The sequence below is a fragment of the Triturus cristatus genome, chromosome 5_1 (genome assembly GCF_964204655.1).
Source record: "Triturus cristatus chromosome 5_1, aTriCri1.1, whole genome shotgun sequence".
Lineage (NCBI taxonomy): Eukaryota > Metazoa > Chordata > Amphibia > Caudata > Salamandridae > Triturus > Triturus cristatus.
In genome coordinates, this window is record NC_140587.1 from 165,331,785 (window position 1) to 165,348,665 (window position 16,881).

General features: G+C 43.7%; 1 protein-coding gene across 2 annotated transcripts in view; it reads right to left on the bottom strand.

Moving 5' to 3' along the window:
- LOC146830532 (UPF0739 protein C1orf74 homolog) overlaps positions 1-16,646 on the bottom strand; it is a 74,496-nt gene extending 57,850 nt beyond the window's left edge. Inside the window, exon 1 of one of the 2 annotated variants that reach the window (XR_014961436.1) lies at positions 16,483-16,622. The gene's annotated coding sequence lies outside the window, so the exon portion shown is untranslated. Of the gene's footprint in view, positions 1-16,482 lie in introns of both variants that reach the window. The other variant, XM_085604734.1, reaches the window with a different exon arrangement.
- Positions 16,647-16,881: the final 235 nt, after the last annotated feature.

A 16,881-nucleotide genomic window follows, 5' to 3' on the forward strand; every position in this document is an offset into this window, starting at 1 on the left:
AGGTGTGTTTTCAAAGTGCTGCTGGCTGGCCTAGCGCTTGGGATCACGCGAGCATGCACGCGCGAACCGCTAGCCTTCAGCAGCACTTTGAAAACTCGTGCTTTAGCGCGTCATCGCGATCGCTTTCAGAGCGATCGCGATCGCAATGACTTTCGCTTTTACGGCCACGCGGCATTACTTTTACTGCCGCGCGGCCAATGCTTGTTGTCTTTGGTATTCAGCCGTCCTGCGCCGTTTCTTGCCTGACCCCTGACGCTCTCTCTGCCAGGAACAGGCGCGTGCCTGCACAGAGATCTTGTGGAAATATGGATTTTTCTGATCAGTTATGTCCCCTATCTTGGACCCCAACGGTTCTATGTGCATGTCACAAGTACATGTATGTTCCCTCCAGTTCCAGTTATGAAGACGCAAACACATGTGCGTCCACCGTCAACATGTCCTCTGTCAGATCCGCCATGAATAGGCCGGATATTCCATTCCTAAATATGAAAGGCCACCGGCTTTGTATGGTTCACTTATGCCATTTTACAGTCCAGGCAAGTAGGCCCTGATTCTGTCATCAAACTCTTCTTGCCTTCTGCCTCTGAAAACTCGAGTCTGAGCCTGCATCTGTGACCATGAACTTTGTCTCATTCTCTGCGCGGCTCACGAAGCCTGACATCAGCCTATTCTCTGCCAAGAACTGTATTTCACCTTCGAATTATCTGCTTCACTCCTTAGCCGATGCATTCCTGTCTAGCAAATTAAGTAAACATTCCTCCAGCTACTGAGCAAAGGCTCGGCTTCTCTGTCCTCATGCAAGTAATTCATAGCCCTGTTACCATGGAATATTCCTACCCCCTCGCATTCAGTGTAGACACTTAGACGCTTGTACACGCACGCACAGTCAGTATAGAATAGATTCTGTCCGAGAGTCCTTCTTTTGTGGATAACATAGTTCTTTAAACATAGGATGTTAGATATGATTTGGGATTAGGTTGACTTGACCCCCTAGACTTTTTGTCTCCACATGTAGAGCTAAATGTCAAGTCCCCTTCACCCCCTAGTTGCACGTCAATTACACGTCATGCTGCTGCGCGCGCATCTATGCCAAGTATTATCTTATAGATCCACCTATATGTGACATCATAACCAATTATGTTCCTTTTTACTCCTTATTACACCCATTTTCGGTTACGCATGTAAATCGTCATTTTCTTTATCAATTGTTACGCCTACTGCATTTGCTTCATTGTAATGAATGTTCTATAAAAATCATTTCTTGTCACTAAAGTATGTACTTCACTTCCTGAACCCCCGTGGTGATGGAACTTGGAGCAACCGATTATAATCGTCCATTGGAATAAAGCCCATTCCGAACCTCTAATACCACGGATTCTGCCTCTCATTTTACTGAGCTATTTTATTATGTTTCTGTATCAAATTAAGTCCCGGTAAAGGAATTTTATTTACCACATGAATGGCGCCCGAACAGGGACACTTTCTCATCTCACGCGCCGGCGGTGAGTTGCAGGCCCGGTCTCCTGCCACAGCTGGACGGACAATAACGCGTACCAGCAGGATTTCCTGTATCTCCCTCCGGTCAAGCGGGGGCGACTGAGGCTGCGATCAACACCCAGACGAGGCGGTGAGAAGTGCGAAGTATTCCGACCAGAGCCTAGCTGAGAGAGCAAGATCCGAGGTATACAGAGGCCCACCAGTTCGAAGTCAAGTCCAGTTTCCGACGAGTCGAGTCGAGTCCAGTCCGGTTCAAGTCCAGTTTCCGAGGCCTTCCGTTTCCGAAGCTACCCGGTGAGTACCATTACTGGGGAGGCATTTCTGACGTGCACATAGGTTGTGCCGGTCAAGACGGGTTTGGGTACACAAATCCGGTCTGCACTGTTTTAGCAGTGTATATGTACTGTTTAGCAGTATATCAAGTATTCCGAAGTATCTAGTTATTGTCAAGAATTATGCTTGGTGATTAGTTATGCAGACGATCATCATTGTTGTTTATTTTAAAGGTTAAAAAAAAAATGTTCAATGTTTAATGTTTAATGTGTTAAACGTCCTGCATATTGTGGTATGAATGGTTGTTCATTATTATGCTTTTGTATTAAGTGTGTTCAAGATTAAGTATCGGATCAGTTGTCAATATGCCGCTCTTTTCGAAATTAAGACAGATCACTACTAGAAAAGGGGTACTCGAAGAAGCCGTCCCTATTCCTCCTAGGGACACTCCAGGGCACTTCATGTATCACAAACATGGCTTAGACGCTATATTATTCCTTGATTTATGGGTAGACTATACCAAGGAATTACCAGAAAGTCAGAGGTGGCCCGCAGCGGGGACCTGGGATGCAGAGTGCATCATGAAAGTCGAGGAAGAGTTATGGAAAAGGAAAGTCAGACAGTCACAGAAAGACGCCGTTGAGTTATGGCGTAAAGAATCTCATAGACGCACAGAAAAAGCACTCCGACAGGAAGAAAAGAATAAAGAGAGTTCAAATAAAGTTCGAGAAAATCTATTAATTGAGGAAGGTACCCGAGTGAAATCAGAACAAGTAGATAGACAAAGAAATGCCCTTATGAATGGTATGTATCCCCTTCTAGCCGAAGGATTACCTAAGGCTACTCCAGAGATACCGAAAGACTTGCCACCCCCGTTATTCCCAATAAAGGTACATCCTAAGGGGCATCCTAGAACCGCAGAAGATGTTTTTCTTTCCTCGTATTTAGATGACGCAGCTCCCGAATATGCTAATTCCGCCCCACATAGACCGCATGCCAGGGAGGTTCAACGCCAAGACCCAGTACCAGTATCCCTACAGCAACAGATCGAGTCACAAGTTCCGGCAAGCACATCTGTTTCTGCATCTGTTCCTACAGCTACTTCTATAGCTGTGTCCACACCTATAGTTGCTGTGTCACGTTCAACGAATCCTTTCACACCCGACACCCCAGATGGGGCTACGGGAGGTGCTACCAATATTTTTTCTACGTCACCCAGAATAAATAAACTTACTTTTCAAGAGTCAGCACATCCACGTACACCCAAACTCATAAGTGCCCGTACGCTTAAGGAACTTCTTATAGATTGTAGATATGACCCTGTGCCCGGTAAAGAGGACGAAATGACCCTGGCATCATTGCGTATCAGACGAGCCGCAGTGTATTTAGGGAAGTTACCAGGAATGACTGCACATCTAGATAAAATATATCATTTTGTCCAAACAGGGCGAGATCCAGAATGTATTAACAGAGCTATGGAATACCAGAAAGTGGAGATACAGGGGGAACTGTTACGTTTCCTCATAAATTGTGTGATCAGAAATCAAGACCGACCGGGGGTAGACCCGGAAGCAATGCAAATTCTTACCAGATGGAGCCAGAATATATCAGAAGGGAGACATGATAAGCAAAATTGTATAATAGCCATGTGCCGAAAGATCCGTAAAGAAATAGAACGCCTACACGAAGAAAGATTAGAGGTAGACGAGTTCGAACAAAGCGAGGAAGAAAGGTCAGGACTGCCCGCGAGACAGTCGGACACCATAGCCTATGTAGGTAGAGGAAGATCTTGTAATAGTAATAGATGCCTTACTGACTCGATACGTCCGATATGTCCAGATAATAACAGGAATTTCCAAATACCTATAATTAATATAAGGTCTAACGAGCATTCGTTCCAAACCGCCGACAAACTACTCCGAGAACGAAGGGGTTATCATTTTCTCGATTCTATGGATGAACAAGATTTAGCCAGGGCAGCTGTCCATTGGGTGGACAGTCCCGGAAAATATAGTGATGATACAGTAGCACGCACATTTTTGAATATCACCCCAGATGAACAGAGGTTAGCTGGGATTTATATGATTCAACAACTCATTATACTATATCGGAGTCAGCATTCGGACCCTGGTCCCTTACCTGACATATTGACTGAATTGCTTATGAATAAATGGAGAGGTTCAGGTACTAAATTAATTAAAGAAATTCTAGAATCAAGAAAGCAGTATATTCTTTTTGTATGTTCAGACCATGTCTCATTGCCCGTCAAGGAAAGAACCACGTATTACATGGATAGACAGAATCCCTTACGAGAAGTGCACCCAATAAAAGGCGAGGACAACGAGTTTAAGCGCGTATTTGTATATACGCCCATATCGAAAATAGAATTGTTACAAATGAAGAAAGTGGTACCCAGTCATGACAAAGATCCAGCGGGTTTTCACCGAGAAATTAAAGACATGTTACTCATGGGAGAGTATACCTATCCCGACATTATGACAATATTAAAGGTATTGATGCCTGCCGGTATTTATGAGAAACTCAAGGAAAAAGAGTGGGAGGTAGGAGACCAAAAGATAGAATGGTCAGTGTTAGAAGCGGAAGAAAAGGCCCGAACTGCAGGAGCAGGACTTGGGGATAAAACTAAAGCACTACCAGGTCTACTAGTACAGGTACTGCCACGTTTATTAACTACGAAAAAGGAAGATTGGGGTACAATTTCAGCCTGTAAGCAGAAGCAAGATGAAGACACTAGTGATTACTATGCCCGATTTGAAAAATGTTTTGGTATAAATAGTGGCATAAAAGCAAGTAGCGAATCATACCCGCATCTGTTTGTAACAAAATTAGTAGAAAATGCCCTGCCCCAAGTGAAGAATAGAGTATTAAAATTCGAGAGTACCTGGCAAGGTAACACTCCATCACAAATGTTACAAATGTTACAGTACCATCACAATAGAATTAGAGAGGAACAAGAACATGAACACAGACGCATGAAAGACACGAAAATGAAAATGCTAGTTTCCCAGACAGTTCCAGCTGAAGGACATAAAAAGGGTATGACACATTCCGATTCAGCAGGACCTATAAAAGGGACATGCAATTATTGCAAAAAGCCAGGTCATTACGTACACGACTGTCCAGTTTTAAAACATAATATCGCCATAGGTAAAACACAAGAAAGATCACGGCCACTCAGACAAGATCAGAATGAACAAGGAGCTCCGCAGCATGCACAGGCCATGCCAGCCGCACAACAGCCAATACAGTTTGTGCCAGCTGCACCAGCGCTGCCTGCTGCTGCCACACAAACCACAACACGACAAATGTATCAGACCGCACAGTATGAATATCCTGAGTATCAGCGTTACGCATGAAAAAGCCTAGAGAGGGAAATTGACTTACCCCTTATTGAAATCCCAGTAGATCAAGAAGGACCTTATGTACATAGTGAATTATTAGGCCAAGATAGAAAATTTTTACTTGATACAGGGGCAAGTCGAACAACTATAAAACGTAGTGAAGTTCCAGGGGCACCCCTCTCAGGCTCTCAGAATATTTCCCTTGGTTTTTCAGGAAAACCTATTGTTAATGAAGTGTCACAGCCACTTCCACTTACGATAGGACCTTTAACCCGAACTACAGATTTATTGCTTACTAAATCATGTCCAGAAAACTTGTTAGGAATAAAAACACTGAAAGCTCTAGGAGCCATAATATGTTGTTCTCCGGAAGGAGTAAGGTTGTCTTTACGTGATTTTAAAGGTCACTATGTGTCTAGAGACATGGATCCCCGACTGCAGACTTTACCTGTACATCTATGGGCACAAGGCCCTACTGATGTTGGTTGCATGAATATTACACCATATCGAGTCACATTAAAGGCAGGAGTGGTGCTACCACGAATGCGACAATACAAGTTACCACCAGATGCTGTAGTGGCTTTACTACAAATCATTGACGAGCTCATTGCCCAAGGAGTAGTTGTGGAAACAGACTCCAATGTATGTAATTCACCGATAATTCCGATTCTTAAACGAACAGATCCAACGGCCCCGCCAGTATATCGATTGGTTATTGATCTGCGCGAGTTAAACAAATGCATTGTGCCACAATTTCCTGTGGTCCCAGATATCTCGTCATTACTGACAGCTATTGATTCCGAAGCGACATTCTTTACTGTAATTGATCTCAAGAATGCCTTTTTCAGCGTCCCAATAGATCCGGAAAGCCAATATTTGTTCGGATTTAGTTTAAATGGGCGTAGCTTTAAATTCTCACGCGCACCTCAAGGATTTACAGAAAGCCCCAGCATCTATAGCCAAGCACTGAAACGAGAACTAGACAGTATCCACATGCCAGTTAACACTGCTCTGCTTCAATATGTCGATGATCTGCTGATCACCGCGAGAAGCGAACCGGAATGTGAAAAAGCATCACTGACAGTTTTACAATTTCTAGCCGAAAAGGGGCACAAGGTGTCCCCTTCTAAGCTGCAATTCTGTGTCCAGCGAGTTGTTTATCTTGGACACTCGCTGTCCAAGGAGGGAAGGCAGCTTACACCCGACCGCATTCAGTTAATAGCTAACATGCCAATACCCAAGACGCAAAAGGAGGTGCGGGCTTTCATAGGCCTCACTTCATATTGCAGGCAGTGGATCCCTCAGTATGCATTTCTAGCAAAACCACTCATTCAATTGACAACACAGGAGGCAGCCACATCGACTGTTCTCCCTTGGACTCAGGAACATACACAAGCTTTTGAAAGCCTAAAGAAAGCTTTATGTCAAGCACCTGTTTTAGCAACGCCATGTTACAGAAAACAGTTTACACTCTTTGTTACAGAACGCGAAGGTACTGCCTTGTCAGTACTCACACAGGAACAAGCAGGAGCACACAAACCATGTGCTTATTTTTCTAGTACATTAGATCCCGTAGCTCAGGCTTTGCCTGCGTGCCTAAAATCAGTAGCAGCGACAGCTTTAGCAATAAGACAGAGCGACGCCATAGTGTTAGGACATCCATTGACAGTTCAAGTACCACATGCAGTAGAGGTTCTTGTAAATAGAACGCAAACACAACACTTGACTATAGCGCGACTCACTGGGTACGAACTAACATTGTTTCAGCCACATATAGAAATCAGACGCTGTAACACATTGAATCCTGCCACACTTTTACCTGTAATCGGAACAGACCCACTAGCTCATGACTGTATTGAAGTTATTACTATAACGACAAAACCCAGACAAGACTTAACCGATGTCCCATTGTCAGATCCAGACCTGACGTTGTATGTAGATGGTTCATGTATGAGAACAAGTACAGGAGAGTTAGTGGCCGCTTATGCAGTCACAACAGATACTGAAGTCATTGAAACTAATCGTATAAATACCTTGTCAGCTCAAGCAGCAGAGCTCATCGCTCTGACACAAGCCTGTATTCAAGCCACGAATAAAAAAGTCAACATATACACTGATTCACGTTATGCATTCGGAGTTGTACATGACTTCGGCGTGCTGTGGCGAGAGAGAGGTTATTTAACTTCCCACGGTGCCCACATTCAGCACGGACCCCTCATTCATGCCTTATTAGATGCAATACATCTACCCACTGCAATATCAATTATGAAATGTAAGGCTCATACGAAGGTTACTGATATCATTTCCCAAGGCAATGATCTAGCCGACAGAACAGCTAAACAGACTGCTCAAACTCAAACCCCCGACATGACAAAGACAATAGTCCCGATACCGACACATTGTATGACAGTTAAAGATCCTACTCTTGACGTAATTGACATACAGACACATGCTACACCAGACGAAATAAAGAAATGGACTGAATTAGGAGGGATCCAAACGGACCAAGGATGGATGATGAAGGAAAAGTCTGTATGGTTCCTTCCTGATTCAATGGTCCAAGTTATAATTAACACTACACATAGTCCAGCACATCTCGGAGAAAAAGCTATGCTAGACAGCATTCAACACATTTGGTTCAATAAACATTTACGAGCAGCAGCCAAGCAAAAGGTTCGTACCTGTATGATCTGTTGTCAGTTTAACCCAGGAAAAAGCGTTCCCGTAGAACAGGGTGGATTTCATCCTCCTAATCACCCTTTTGAAGTACTCCAAATGGACTATATCCAGATGGAACGATGTCGAGGATTCAAATATGTTCTCGTAGTTGTCTGCGCTCTGTCCCGTTGGACAGAGGCATACCCGGTTTCAGATTACACTGCCCCGACTACTGCCAAACAGTTGGTTCGAGAATTCTTCCCACGATACGGTTTACCACGTGTTGTTCACTCAGATAACGGCCAGCCGTTCTCATCCGAATTAATGAAACATGTTTCACTCCTGTTAGGATATCAGTGGAAATTCCACTGTGTCCGACACCCCGAGGCAGCAGGTCTCGTAGAAAGACATAACCAGATACTGAAAATCAGATTGTCCAAAATATGCAGAGAGAAAGGTGTCGACTGGGTAGTAGCCTTACCCGTTGCACTCTTTTACATGAGAATGGTAGCACACTCTCGAACAGGGCTATCCCCGTATGAGGTGATCTTCGGCAGACCACCAAATATGTGGGGGACGCCCATACCACGCAAAATAACTGATGTTGACTGTAATATGCTGACAGATTACTTGGCTTCCTTGATGTCTGCACTACAATCTTGTCGTTCACAGGTAGCTGCAGCCTTTCCCGACAACACTGAGGTGAAACCCCATGACGTAGTTCCGGGGGACCTCGTACTTGTGAGGAATTTCGACCGAAAGACTCAGCTGGAGCCGAGGTGGAAGTCGCCCAAGTTGGTCCTGCTGACCACACGAACAGCCGTGAAGATCGAGGGCAGGAAAGGCTGGATTCATTCAAGTCATATCAAGAAATTTCATGGACTTCCTGCAGATGTAAACAGCCCACCTCGTGTATCTTCACCCATTGACTCAAAACTTCCTTTTGTTGAACAGAGTAACTCTGAACACTATAAACTAAAGCTTAGGCCCAACCAGTCGAGCAATTTGATTGTTTAAGTCCTCTCCAAGGTGAAGCGGTTGAATTGTCTCTGACATGTATCCCTTGGACCTGAGTAGAGAAAACACCCGGAAAATGTTGAAACGACAGGCGTATTGTAAATCACTGCGTAACCACTGCATAGTGACATTATTAATCTTGTTTTTCTTGAGTCTTTTAATAATTACTGCAAGTATATTGTTGCACATATATTACCCTATTTCTAGACATGTTTACAATGTTACTACTGAACATTCTTTTAGTGATTTACCTCCGCATGAATTGTCTTATAGACTTGCGCTGCGCAATAACACTTTCATTAGTATGTTACATCATTCCCATCAGACTAGTAATGCCACTAATTGTTGGGTGTGTGGCCGGCTCCCTCCCTACCAGAATTATGAAGGAGTCCTGCCTTTCTTTCCACATCCGTTTACACATAATGGCTCCTGTGGAGCATGGTTTAGTTTAATCAATTCCATAGACTCAGACACAGCAGTTTACCAAGATCATTGGGTATGGGGAAACCTGAACCTAGTTTTACTCAAGGTCTGCTACCCTGACAAGGAGGGTCGCCCCAAAAGAACAGGAACTGATCTAGAAAATGAAGTATATGGATTAGGTAATTTTACACCTAATCTCATGATTCTGAATGTCGAATCCGAAGTTGAACTAGTCTTACCCACCATGTCAGTATTCCCAGCGAAGGGTGAATTGTGTGTAAGAAAGGTTGGTTCCATACACATGGGCCATAGTAAATGCACTACTATAGTAGAATTCAGTGATCAAGGCAAATCTTCATTTAGAGCTTATCGCCACTCCTACTTTATATGTGGTCAGACTGCATATATGCGTCTACCTCTAGACTGGGATGGTACCTGCTACATTGCATTCCTTTTGCCACCTGTTTTCCTAGCTCCTCCTGATTATTACAGAAATATTCATTTAGTACACAATAGAGAGCGGAGAGATCTCCCAATTGTCGATTATACTGAGACGGCATGGGACAAGTATGTAGATTTCAATAAAGGCATCTTTCCCTATATAGGTACTGTTACTAATAGTAAGCTGATACGTAGATTAACTAGAACCCTTGAAGCAGTAGTGAATGAGACTATTTCCGCCTTAGGCAATTTAACAGAAGAGCAGTCTGCTATGCGGATTGTTGTGCTTCAAAATCGTCTTGTCCTTGACGTCATCCTAGCTGATAGGGGCGGAGCTTGTAGGGTCATCGGATCAAGCTGCTGCGTATTCATACCAGAAAATTCGCCATCAGTATATAAAGCCATCACTCGCCTTCATAAGATTGTAAACCAGATACACCAGAACCCAGGCACTTGGACTTGGTCCAGTTGGTTTTGGAGTGTGATATCAGCCTGGGGATGGAGAGTTTTATCGTTCCTAGGTATTGGCCTTCTCATACTATTCAGTTGCTGTCTATGTCTACAATGTGGACCAGCGATTTGTGGTCTGTGTGCCACATCGTGTATTCCACCACCAAGATTTCATTCGTCACGGAAGAAGAAAGAAGAACAAATGATGTTATATGAACAGATCAATGGATTGATGAAGATTGATATCTCTTAACGGGCAAGTAGGGGACAAGGAGGGAATGTGGAAATATGGATTTTTCTGATCAGTTATGTCCCCTATCTTGGACCCCAACGGTTCTATGTGCATGTCACAAGTACATGTATGTTCCCTCCAGTTCCAGTTATGAAGACGCAAACACATGTGCGTCCACCGTCAACATGTCCTCTGTCAGATCCGCCATGAATAGGCCGGATATTCCATTCCTAAATATGAAAGGCCACCGGCTTTGTATGGTTCACTTATGCCATTTTACAGTCCAGGCAAGTAGGCCCTGATTCTGTCATCAAACTCTTCTTGCCTTCTGCCTCTGAAAACTCGAGTCTGAGCCTGCATCTGTGACCATGAACTTTGTCTCATTCTCTGCGCGGCTCACGAAGCCTGACATCAGCCTATTCTCTGCCAAGAACTGTATTTCACCTTCGAATTATCTGCTTCACTCCTTAGCCGATGCATTCCTGTCTAGCAAATTAAGTAAACATTCCTCCAGCTACTGAGCAAAGGCTCGGCTTCTCTGTCCTCATGCAAGTAATTCATAGCCCTGTTACCATGGAATATTCCTACCCCCTCGCATTCAGTGTAGACACTTAGACGCTTGTACACGCACGCACAGTCAGTATAGAATAGATTCTGTCCGAGAGTCCTTCTTTTGTGGATAACATCGTTCTTTAAACATAGGATGTTAGATATGATTTGGGATTAGGTTGACTTGACCCCCTAGACTTTTTGTCTCCACATGTAGAGCTAAATGTCAAGTCCCCTTCACCCCCTAGTTGCACGTCAATTACACGTCATGCTGCTGCGCGCGCATCTATGCCAAGTATTATCTTATAGATCCACCTATATGTGACATCATAACCAATTATGTTCCTTTTTACTCCTTATTACACCCATTTTCGGTTACGCATGTAAATCGTCATTTTCTTTATCAATTGTTACGCCTACTGCATTTGCTTCATTGTAATGAATGTTCTATAAAAATCATTTCTTGTCACTAAAGTATGTACTTCACTTCCTGAACCCCCGTGGTGATGGAACTTGGAGCAACCGATTATAATCGTCCATTGGAATAAAGCCCATTCCGAACCTCTAATACCACGGATTCTGCCTCTCATTTTACTGAGCTATTTTATTATGTTTCTGTATCAAATTAAGTCCCGGTAAAGGAATTTTATTTACCACAATCTTAAACCAGCCCCCGGCGTGCAGAGGTACCGCAGGTATGTAGCTCTTCTGACAGGGGCCAGGGCACCATCAAGGCGCAGGGGTCACTCGCACGCTCAAGTACATCGAAGAAACAGTCTTAGAGTTTGCAATTGCGGTGTGATAAACCAGCCCACGAGATTCCATTACCCTATCTTGTGGCATTACTGCTGGGTTATTTAACCTTCCCCTGCTGAGTTAATGATGTAGGAATAGGGAATAACACATGGGTGTGGTTTTGCCGCACCTGATATCTGTATTTTTTTCCATTAAAAACCTCTTTTCCTATGAAAATTCCTCAAAGTTATGCGTAGAAGAATTTGTGCTGGAAAATCACAAAGTGTGGTCATTTTGCAGTACTCCGATACTGCAATATCGAGCACATACACTATAAAGAGGCTTTAAAGTGATTGACCAATGTAAAATGTTGTTTTGGCACTGGTCAGTAAGTGCAAATGTTTATGTTCTCTGGAAATGTCGGTAACTGCACTTGCTCTAATGTACAATAAATCAACATTAAAATGGTCTATTATTGTTTTAGATGGTTTGGCACTTTTGCAACCACCACATACTACGCCATAGTCATGTTTGTTGGTGAACCATTGTAGGAAAGTAGTATCTGCTTCTTATGGGTACTCCCACTTTTTACTGATGTCACACTGTTTTTGGCCTAGTCTGACTGGGATCCTACTATCCAGGACCCCAGCCTATCTGCTTTCTCCTGTAATTGATATGCATGTACTTTAGGTACACTCCAGATTGGATACTGGGGTACCCTTATCAGTCCCTAGTATATGGTACACCATGTACCCAGGGCATAGGTACCCCAGAGGCCTCCCATGGGCTGAAGCATGTCAGTCAGTCAGTCATTCTTTATTCGGTGATTAAAAAACACCATAAAAGCACATATATACAAACAGTTAAAATACAATTAAATCTTTGTCAAGACCCTGACTGCTATTACATACAAAGTTAAAAGAGGAATTAGAAAAAATGATTCATTATGATGATGACAATCCCGCTTACTCTCTTGTTACCCTCAATCGCACCGCAACTTTAATAAAATTCATAATACAGCATAATGTCAAGGGGTCAACCGCTTTTTGCAAAAAAATTTGAGCCTCTTTGGCATGTTTAAATTTAGCTTGTTATAAATTCCTACCAAAAATCTGCGCCTAGGCGTTGAGTAAAAGGAACATAGGAGTACAAAATGAAGGGTGTCCTGCGGAGATCTATCGCCGCAGCCGCAGGCACCCTTCTGCTCAATTGGTAGTGTAAAACCTGGGGGATCAGCCAGTAAATAGGGTAAAAGATTGAGCCTAAAACGAGACATTAAAAATCTATCCTGGGCATTATGCATGACATAAAGATACGGCTCCATTCCCTCGGTATTTTTTACAAAACTATAGGCACTCACAGTACATTTGATCCCTTCAGCCTGTTTGTGGTTCTCTGGGCCAAAAAGGATCTCTTGATGAACAACTTATCTTGAGATACAATCGTTATAGGATTTGAAAAAAGATCCTTGCGGCCAAGGCTTTCCAAACTGGTCAACACATATTTCAGCCATGGTATGCTCATACTTTTGTCCCTTCCCATGCAGTCGCTTAAAATTTGTCTGCTTAAAGTAGCCTCGGGATTTGACCCGATTTTAGCCATGCCAAAATAGGTCTAAATTTAACCAAGTCTTCTAAGTATGGTCTCCCTAATTCTCTATGGGCTATTACAGCTGGGGTGCTCTGCGGTATTTTCAGGATTGAGCGTAAAAATGTGTTTTCCTCCCGCTGTAATTGCTGGATGTTAGCAAAGCCCCATACTTCTGCACCATAGATGGCCTTGGAACAACAGATAGAGCCATAAAGATTAATTGTTTGTTCAGGAGACCATCAGCCCACTCTCCGCCCATAGCCTGCAATAGCACCATTGGAGGATATCAATTTACAGCAGCGTTCCTCCACCAGGGGCTTAAATTGTAAAGAGCCATCAAATAGTAAGCCCAGATACGAGAAGGACTGTACCTTTTCTAGTGTGTGGCTTCCTATCTTGTAAGAGAAGCTGGTGCAAGGTTTATTGCCTGTCAACATCACATTTGATTTACCCAAATTGACCGACAGGTCTAAAATTTCCATAAACTTTACAAATCCGTCTATTAGAATCTGTAGGCTTTTAGGGGTACGTGCAAGTAGGACCGCGTCATCCGCGTATAAAAGTACCGGGATGGGACGCGATCCTACACTTGCGGCAATCAGTTTTTAAATTAATCAGGGACTTCTCCAACTTATTAATGTAGAGTGAGCCTGTCACACTGCTCGCTCTACAAACAATGTGCCGCCCAGTGCACAGGGCAGGAGACAGCTAAGGCTCCGCTTGGAATGATTCATGTGAGTCCCGAGCACTGGTGGGGTCACTTGGGCATCAGATAGATGGGTGTTCCTCAAAGCTGTCACCCCACACCGCAGCAAAAACTCAATTTTCAGCCTCAGAAAACAAAGTGCTCAGCAATTAATAACTGCCCATGATGTGATGCCCCCTCGCAGTGACTGTACAGCCAATGAGCTTTACTTGTGACAACCTTAGAATACATCGCCTTCAGGGCAGCACTGGCAGCCTGGTATTGGGCTCTGGTTCAAAGCTTCGCAGCCTCCTCAAGCTGCGAGTAACGGGAAACAGTGAATAAAAACTAGAGATATACCGGCTCATGCCAGCGGAGTAAGCACCAGGGGCCGTATTACAATAAGTGCCCCTGGAGCGTGCCTCCGTTTTACAAATACCCGAGCAAGATATTTTGTAATTCTCACGAAATGCTGTTCGCCCCAAGTGAGCTTAGGCAGTGCATGCGCTTGCCAAGTTTGATTTTAATATGTGGCATTCTAGATTATTTTTTTTTATTGCCTGGGCAGCAGACCTGAGAGGCGTGCGAGGCTACTGCTCCCCCAGCCCTCCCAATCCCAACTCTCTCCCCCTCCCCCACCACTCAATTCAGCAGCGCATCACTCGTCTGCAGAAACCCAGCACCGCACCTACACCCCGACCAGCGCATGCCCAAAGCACCGAGCAAGATATTTTGTAATTCTCACGAAATGCAGTTCGCCCCAGTACACTCCACTTAATTTTAGTAGGAGGAAAACCCCTGAGACAATGCCTGCAAAAAGCAGCAGAAAGTTGACGAAATGCGACACTTTTCCCTCCACCCCCACGTGAGCATTGCCACCTAGAATAGCTGAAGAGCCAACTCCCCCCTTGTATCAGGGCCCTACATGCTGCCAGTGTGCATTTCAGCATCACGGGACTGCATTATTGTCCCATCTGCCAGCACCTTATCGTTCATGGGTTGTGCAGCATCCATGGTAATTTAAAAACACGCTGTAGCATACTTTAATATGCCTCTCTACAGTTTCTCATCCATCTTTCCAGTCTTTTTATTTTATTTGTCACTGTTTTTTACCTCTCCAATCTATCTCCCTTCACTGGCTCCTCATCCGCCCCTTCACTCTTCCGCTCTCTCACTCCCACGCTCTCCTTTCGAGGTTTCCTGTCTGCACCCAAATGCCAGAAGAGCTCTGCCATATTTGTAGGAAAGGTGTGTGGGGAGAAACAAGGCCTTCTGTGTCTCTATTGATCATAATAAATGAACCACACTTGCGTAACAGGCATAAACCTTGTCCTAGTTCAGCGGCCCACAGCTTGTTTCAAAGCTGGTAATGTTTATAAAGAACTAAACTCAATGTCCACAGGTCTGTTTTTAAGAAACCATGAAAATGCAGCAAACTCTTTCTGCTCTTTTACTTTGCTTAATACAACCCATGTTGACCTTCAAGCTGTGTAAGGGAGTCTGGAGAAGTACGGAATAGGTAAATGTTGTAGAATGCCAAAATGAGGCGCCACAGTGAACTACTTTTACAATGTTTTTATACTATCATTTCTTTGACGTTTTGTTGTTTTCTGCATGCTGGTAGTGTTTGTTTACACAGTAGTGAATAACTTACTTCACTCATGTGTTTAGGTACCACTAATGCGATACTTTTACCCACACTAAAATTATTTTTGCGGGTCAGGTCTGTGTAAGAGCTTGTGATGATTTTTAAAGTGTCAGTTTATAAACCACTTTCATGTATATGCAACATACGATTTCCATCAGCATTACAAAACTGAACAAACACAATGCTCATAGACCATGTCACCTATGAGACGCCAGTCAGTGTTGGTTCTTAGTCAGAAGACTTGCATTATAAGATTTGATTTTTTTTTGTTAGTTACCTTGCAATTAGCAGATAGATGCCCACGCATGCAAAGTGTGCTTGGTTAAAAGTCCAACTGATTGGTTCAAGTATAGGACCTCAAGATTGGCCAGTCTCAGAGGCACATATTTCCCTCATTCTTTTTGTTGGCTTTTCAGTGCAGAATATCTGCATATGGGTGGGGAAAGCAGAACTTCCAATACCAGGCTACCAGGAAGTACAAAACAGAATTTGAGACAAATGGACGAACACGTAGGCCAAATGTTTGTATGCAGTAAAAAAAAAGCATTGACATAGCCAATTGGTCTCGCATTTGGGACCTTATAAGTGTTTAGTTATCCAGCACAATATCCTTGGTGCAACAACATCAACTGTTGCATGGCTAAACACTTATAAGGTCCCAAAGGCGAGACCTATTGGCTATGCCAATGCTTGTTAATTCCTTCAGTCTAGTCTGCAAAGGTGCAGAAAAGAACGAACGAAAGATAGGGAGCTGCATTCTTTGAGGCGGAGAAGGAACAATAGACTACAAAAACCACCGCTCTCCTCCGAAAACAGATTCCCAAAGAGTTACTGAGCACGTACACATAAACAATTCCAGTAGTTTCAAATATTATGTCCCATAAAACGAGACTGTCCTTCAATTATTATTTTTAAGTGTTACCTTTGTTGACAAGAAGAAATCCCATCGTGGGATAACAAATATTTGGCTAAAACTGAAAAGCGTTGGCATCCTGCCAGATCCAGTCTCAAACTCCACACTTTACCTGCCACCCGCAGGTCATCTTCAGAATATCCGTGTGTGATTCTGCCTCGCTTCCGGGTCTGCAGGGTCAGCGAATGGGAGAGCTCATTTCTTGTGACTGACAGGGAGTTGGAAAACGTAACGTTCGCTCCGGAAGAAATAATACCGGAAGTTATCGCCCCAGTGCTTGATGCATGCGAATATTACAGTGAATTTCCTCTCTGGTCCGCGGCTCCTGTTAGTGTAGAATGTCGTGGATTCACGAATTGCCCAGTTATGCGGTTTCCTCACCGGTCCGGACTCAATGATTTATGCTCC